The sequence below is a fragment of the Lipotes vexillifer genome, unplaced genomic scaffold (genome assembly GCF_000442215.2).
Source record: "Lipotes vexillifer unplaced genomic scaffold, Lipotes_vexillifer_v1.1 scaffold1504, whole genome shotgun sequence".
NCBI lineage: Eukaryota > Metazoa > Chordata > Mammalia > Artiodactyla > Lipotidae > Lipotes > Lipotes vexillifer.
In genome coordinates, this window is record NW_006794547.1 from 164,646 (window position 1) to 172,291 (window position 7,646).

Genomic DNA, 7,646 nt, shown 5'->3' on the forward strand with positions numbered 1-7,646 from the left:
ACCCACCCCCTTCACCAAAGAATTACAGTATCTGCACTGGGTTGGTCCTTTATTCCTTTAACTTTACAGATGAGCAGACTGAGGCACTGAGAGAGGGAGAACCTGACCCCAGGTCCCCCAGTAAGTAGCACATGTGTCAGGACCAGAACCCGGCTTTCTGTCTTGTGGTCCAGTGCTCTTCCTCCTCCCTACTTGGTCCTGAAATAAAAAATATTTTATGGAACCCCTTGTTCCATAAATTCCATGTGGAAGGTGCTCACCCCAAAAGAGTTCAGGGAAACTCATTCAGATGCAAATACAACATATCTTAAGGTAGGCAACCCTTTTCAATTAAACAATACATTGGCATGCATGTAATTTCATTTCTCTCTCATTTTAACACAATGTGGTCATTACCAACAATGAAGTGGACTGAAGCAAGGCTTGTCTCCGTTTTTAGGTGCTCCTGGTCATGGAACGGAGGATGAACTCCACTGCGTTCTCAATGACCTCCTTGCCCACAAGGTTTAGGAATTCGGGGAACTCTGGCTCTGGTTTTTTGCCTGAGCCATCTGGCTTTCCCTCTGGCTTGTCACCTGAAAAACAGAACAGAATCTCTGGGATGATTCTCAGCTGGAGGAAAGGGAAGTTTCTTTCACTGCAGGGAGCCCTAGAGCCTTTTATACCCCCTCTCACTCATTCTATAGCTTCAGATAATTATCCTTATTGCACATTTACTGCCTGCCTGGTTAACGTCTTCACATGCATTATGTCATTTATTCCTAAAACCAAACAGACCAACAGATATTGCTACTTAGGTAGACATTGGTCCTCTTTCCAGATGAGAAAACTGAAGCTCACAGAGGTTAAGTAACTTGTTCAGAGTTAAACAGCTAGTAAGTGCCAGTGCCGGGGCTGAAATTCAGAATACCAGGTTTTAATGTATTTTTCTCATGTAATCCCTGGGCCTGTGGTCATGATAATAATGAGGATGATATAATCATAGGTAGCATTTATTGAGCACACACCTGTGACAGGCAATCTACATGCATTATCTCATTTTATTCTCACAGCAACCCTACGAGGGAGGCAAAATTATTATCCCAAGTTAAACGTAAAGAAACGGAAGTTGTGAGAGGTTTAGGAGCTGGTCAAAGTCACAGAGTTGATAAGTGACAGAAACAGAATTCAATCCCATGTCCGTCTGGTATTAAAGTCTGGATTTTTAAGCACTCTGTAATGAGCTACATTGTGTTTGACAGAAAAGTTATGATCTAACCACAAGTGTATTAAAAGATTGAAACTAGTATAATGATGATAAGGAGAAGTTCTGTCACCTGTATATCATCTGATAGTTCTGTAGATAATGATTTTACATCTACTGTGTAATTTCACACTTGACGAATCTTGTGGAGTATGCAGATTTTAGCTCACTGGACTAAGAAACTGGGAGGATAGGGCTTCCCTGGTGGCACAATGGTTGAGAGTCCGCCTGCCAATGCAGGGGACGCGGGTTCATGCCTCGGTCCAGGAAGATCCCTCATGCCGCGGAGCGGCTGGGCCCGTGAGCCATGGCCACTGAGCCTGCGCGTCCGGAGCCTGTGCTGCGCAACGGGAGAGGCCACAACAGTGAGAGGCCAGCGTACCGCAAAAAAAAAAAAAGAAAGAAACTGAGAAGATTAAGCAACTTGCAGAAGATCTCACAAATAGCAAGAGAAGATGGAACTGTAACTGCAGGTCTCTTACTCTTGACATTTAATCAAGTGCCCACATATATGGACATGATGCTCACGTAAAACTCAGGGCAACCACGGTGACCAGAATTGCTTTTCGTTACAGGAAGGGGAAAGAAGGAAAAGGCCTATATTGTGACGTTCAAGTACTGGGATGTGCGTTCATCACACGGCCTGATCCTTATTCAGTTCAGTGATAGGAGTACAGTTTTACAGGAAAGAAAACAGATGCTCAGAGGAATTAAATGACACACCTAAATCACAAATCTAGAAAGTGGCTGAGTCAGGGTTGGAACCTACATTTTTTTTTAAACTCCACAGAGCATGTTATTTATATGATATAATACTGCCTTCAAGCAATTGTCCCTGGAGACATTTACCAGGTGCAAGCCAGAGATTCCTTGCATGAAAAGTGAGTTCCTTTTTTCTGTGTTTCTATGTGCCTACTTGCATAACAATTTAATTTTATCAACTTTTTATTTTGTCATGACACTAAATGCTAACTTTTCAATATGAAAGGAGCCCTGGTTTGGAGTGTGTGTGAAGGTCGAATCCTTGGCCACAGCCCTTGGATCACACATATAATGAGAGGTATTAGAGTGTGGTGGGTCATGTTTTGGAGTCCTACATACCTGAGTTTGAATCGTGTCTTCAACAAAAAATTCACCATGTGACCTTGTAAACAATACTTAACTACTCTGTTTCCTCATTGTGTTATTGTCAAGATTAAAGGATACTTTATATATCTCTAATATATACCATATATGTATGTATATATATGCATATACATATATCTATATTATATAAACCACTTACCACTTAGGCTTACCAGGCCTAAGGTAAGCCCACAATAGATGCTCACTGTAGTATTATTAGTATTATTAATAATAATAGCAACAGAATGATTCATAGTAGCTTTCTTCTCTAGTGCTTAGAGATTATGAAAATTTTGAAATGCTGTTAAAATATTAAGAAATTTGAAACTGTTGAAAAAAATAATAAAAATTAAGAAATTTGGCATACCAGAAACAAATCATCAAAATCAATAGTTGAATGTTTTCTCCTTTCAAATATAATATGGGGTAGCCTTTATTTACATTAACTACCTGACTGAGTTTCTTAGTCAATCTAAACACAAAGTTCTGAAAAAATACAGTAATGCTGATATTTATACAGTTTTTATGGTTTACAAAGTGATTACAAAAGCATGTTCACTTGACCTGGTGAAGCTGATAGTTATCCCATTTTACAGATGAAGAAACTGAGGTTCAAGCTGTGAACTGATTTAACCACTTTCAGAGTTCATGAGAGACCGACCTGGGGCTGGTCTCTAGGATACAACACTCACCTTTCACTTTACCACAGTGATGGACACAGTAGTCTCTGAAGCCATCCCTGCAGTAACTCTGTGGGAGTGTCTGCCTGTGTGTCGTGCTGGTAGACAGTGGGTGGCCGAGGGTGTGAGTTCTGCCAAGTTACATTTAGAACGACTCAGAAGGCTCTCTTACTAAATATTTGCACTGTCTGGTTTTCTGACCTATCATTCTGAATGGAGACGAGTTAAGAGCTCACCACTTCTGCAGAGCAAAAATTAATTAATGGGAATTCTGCAGGCTGCCTTGTGGTCCTCTATGTGCTTAAAACAGACATGAAAGATGTAGATGCTTTATAACAGAAGGAATTGAAGGACTTAGGTTTCAGCCCCAGGTGTGCCACATCTACCTGTGTCCATGCTCAAGTAACTTTGCCTCTGCAAGATCAATTTATTTACCTGCAAAAGGGAAATGATAATCTGCCTGTTTACTTAAAAGATTATGAGAACTGGATGAGATAATACATGATAACAATAACAGTTAATATTTACGGGGTGCTTATTATGGACCAGATACTTTTCCAATATGTTTTGTCTCTTTAATTTTCGTGACAACTAAATGAGAAAGTTAACTATTGATATTCCCTTTAAGTGTAAGGCCCATAGGCATTAAATAGCATGTCTGAAGTTATATTTCTTTTTTTTTATTGAAGTATAGTTGATTTACAATGTCTTGTTAGTTTCTGGTATACAACAAAATGATTCAATTATATATATACATATATATGTGTACATATATACACATATATATTCTTTTTCATGATGGTTTATTACAGGATATTGAATATAGCTCTCTGTGCTATACAGTAGGACCTAGTTGTTTATTTTATATATAGTAGTTTGTATCTGCTAATCCCAAACTCCTAATTTATCCTCCCCCACCCCTTTCCCCTTTGGTAACCATAAGTTTGTTTTTCATGACTGTCTGTTTCTGTTTTGTAAAAAAGTTAATTTGTGGGCTTCCCTGGTGGTGCAGTGGTTGAGAGTCCGCCTGCCGGTGCAGGGGACGCGGGTTCGTGCCCCGGTCTGGGAGGATCCCACGTGCCGCGGAGCGGCTGGGCCCGTGAGCCATGGCCGCTGGGCCTGCGCGTCCGGAGCCTGTGCTCCGCAACGGGAGAGGCCACAACAGTGAGAGGCCCACGTACTGCAAAAAAAAAAAAAAAAGTTAATTTGTATCATATTTTAGATTCCACATATAAGTGATATCATATATTTGTCTTTTTCTTTCTGACTTACTTCACTTAGTATGTTAATCTCTAGGTCCATCCATGCTGCTGCAAATGGCATTATTTCATTCCTTTTATGGCTTAGTAGTATTCCACTGTATATATGTACCACATCTTCTTTATCCATTCATCTTTCAATGAACATTTAGGTTGTTTCCATGTCTTGGCTATTGTGAATAGTGCTGCTATGAACATAGGAGTGCATGTATCTTTTTTTTTTTTTTCAGTACGCGGGCCTCTCACTGTTGTGGCCTCTCCCGTTGCGGAGCACAGGCTCCGGACGCGCAGGCCCAGCGGCCATGGCTCACGGGCCCAGCTGCTCCATGGCATGTGGGATCTTCCCGGACCAGGGCACGAACCTGTGTCCCCTGCATCGGCAGGTGGACTCTCAACCACTGCGCCACCAGGGAAGCCCTGCATGTATCTTTCTGAATTATAGTTTTGTCTGGATATATGCCCAGGAGTGGGATTGCAGGATCATATGGCAATGTTTTTTTCATTTTTTTAAGGAAACTCCATACTGTTCTCCATAGTGGCTGCACCAATTTACATTCCCACCAGCAATGAAGGAGGGTTCCCTCCACACCCTCTCCAGCATTTGTTATTTGTAGACTTTTTAAAGGCAGCCATTCTGACCAGTGTGAAGTGATACCTTATTGTAGTTTTGATTTTCATTTCTCTAACAATTAGTGAAGTTGGGCATCTTTGCATGTGCTTATTGGCCATCTCTATGTCTTCTTTGGAGAAATGTCTTTTTAGATCTTCTGCTCATCTTTTGATTGGGTTATTTGTTTTTTTGTTATTGAGTTGTACAAACTGTTCGTATATTTTGGAAATTAAGCCTTTGTCAGTTACATCATTCACAAATATTTTCTCACAGTCCATAGGTTACCTTTTTTTGGTTTATTGTTTCCTTTTCTGTGCAAAAGCTTATAAATTTGATTAAGTCCCATTTGTTTATTTTTGCTTTTGTTTCTATTGCCTTGGGAGACTGACCTAAGAAAACATGGCTATGATTTATGTCAGAGAATGTTTTACCTCTTTTCTTCCAGGAGTTTTATGGGGTCATGTCTTATGTCTAAGTCTTTAAGCCATTTTGAGTTTATTTTTGTGTATGGTGTGAAGGTGTGTTCTAACTTCATTGATTTCCTCGTGGCTGTCCAGCTTTCCCCACGCCACTTGCTGAAGAGACTGTCTTTTCTCCATTGCATATTCTTGCCTCCTTTGTCGAAGATTAATTGACCATAGGTGTGTGGGTTTATTTCTGGGGTCTCTATTCTGTTCCACTGATCCATATGTCTGTTTTTGTGCCAGTACCATGCTGTTTTGATTACTGTAGCTTTGCAGTATTGTGTGAAGTCTGGGAGGGTTATGCCTCCAGCTTTGTTCTTTTACCTCAGGATTGCTTTGGCAATTCTGGGTCTTTTGTTGTTCCATATAAATTTTAAGATTATTTGCTCTAGTTCTGTGAAAAATGTTACGGATAATTTGATGGGGATCGCATTAAATCTGTAGATTGCTTTGGGAAGTATGGCCATTTTAACAGTATGAATTCTTCCAATCCAAAAGCATGGGATATCTTTCCATTTCTTTAAGTCATCTTCAATTTTCTTTATCAGTGTTTTATAGTTCTTAGCATATAGGTCTTTCACCTCCTTGGACAGGTTTATTCCTAAGTATTTTTTTAATGCAATTTTACAAGGGATTGTTTTTTACTTTCCCTTTCTGATATTTCATTGTTAGTGTAAAGAAATGCAACAGATTTCTTTCTATATGTTAATCTTGTATCCTGCTACTTTGCTGAATTCATTTATCAGTTCTAGTAATTTTTGTATTGAGTCTTTAGGGATTTCTATGTATAGTATTACTTCATCTGCATATAATGACAATTTTACCTCTTCCCTTCCAATCTGGATACCTTTTATTTCTTTTTCTTCTTTTTTTTTTTAAAGTTTTTTTTTTTTCTGATATTCCCCCAGCCACTCCTTCTTCCTTTTGGTTACTCTTTGCATGGAATATCTTTTTCTATCCTTTCACTTTCAGCCTGTTTATGTCTTTGGATCTCAAGTAAGTCTTCCCGGACCGGGGCACGAACCCGCGTCCCCTGCATCGGCAGGCGGACTCTCCACCACTGCGCCACCAGGGAAGCCCCTCTTTTTCTTCTTTGATTGCTGTGGCTAGTACTTCCAAAACTATGTTGAATAGAAGTGGTGAGAGTGGGCATCCTTGTCTTGTTCCAGATTTTAGCAGGAAGTCTTTCAGCTTTTCACCATTGAGTATTGTGTTGGCTCTGGGTTTGTCATAAATGGCTTTTATTTTGTTGAGATATGTTCTCTCTGCACCCACTTTGGTAAGAGTTTTTGTCATGAAAGGATGTTCAATTTTATCAAGTGCTCTTTCTGTATTTATTGAGATGATCATGTGGGGTTTTTTTGTTTTTTGTTTTTTGTTTTTTTTTGCGGTATGCGGGCCTCTCACTGTTGTGGCCTCTCCCACTGCGGAGCACAGGCTCCGGACGCACAGGCTCAGCGGCCATGGCTCACAGGCCCAGCTGCTCCGTGGCATGTGGGATCTTCCCGGACCAGGGCACGAACCCGTGTCCCCTGCATCGGCAGGCGGACTCTCAACCACTGCGCCACCAGGGAAGCCCGATCATGTGGTTTTTGTTTTTTCTTTTGTTGATGTGGTGTATCACATTGATTGATTTGCATATGTTGAACCATCCTTGTGACCCTGGGATGAATGCAACTTGATCGTGGTGTATGATCATTTTTATGTTTTGGATTTGGTTTGCTAATATCTTGTTGAGAATTTTTGCATCTATCCTTGTTTTATATAAGGACATTCAAGCTTGGAGAAGTTAAGTAATTTGCCTAGCATTACAAGTCGTGAATGAGCCAGAGCAAGGAATTGAACTCAAGGACATGTGACTTCAAACTTTGGGGTCGTAACTATTACATTATTTTGCTCAGTGCTGCTGCTGGTAAAAAGCCTGGGTCAAGCAAGGACCCTGTAGTCACCAGCCTGTTTTTGCACAGATTCATCTGTGTCTGCTCTGCTTTACCCACTGACCCATATCAGTCACCTCTGTTTGAGCTCAGTTTGATATATCAAAGGTACAGGGTACAGAGTGCCTTCTTAATCCTTGGCAGAAAGTGAGCTAGAGACAGGGCTGCAGAATTAAACACAGGATGGGATGCCTCATGACATTTGAATTTCAGATAAACAGTGAGTAATTTTTTTTAGCCTAAGTATGTCCTCAATATTTCACAGGACATACTTCATGAAAATAAATTTTGTTGTTTAACTGAAATTTAAATTTAAATGGCATCCTGC

At 40.3% G+C, this 7,646-nt stretch overlaps 1 pseudogene; it reads right to left on the minus strand.

The window, feature by feature from the left end:
• Positions 1 to 435: 435 nt before the first annotated feature.
• The window catches only part of LOC103086593 (uncharacterized protein C5orf46 pseudogene), a 22,137-nt pseudogene continuing 14,926 nt past the window's right edge, over positions 436 to 7,646 (minus strand).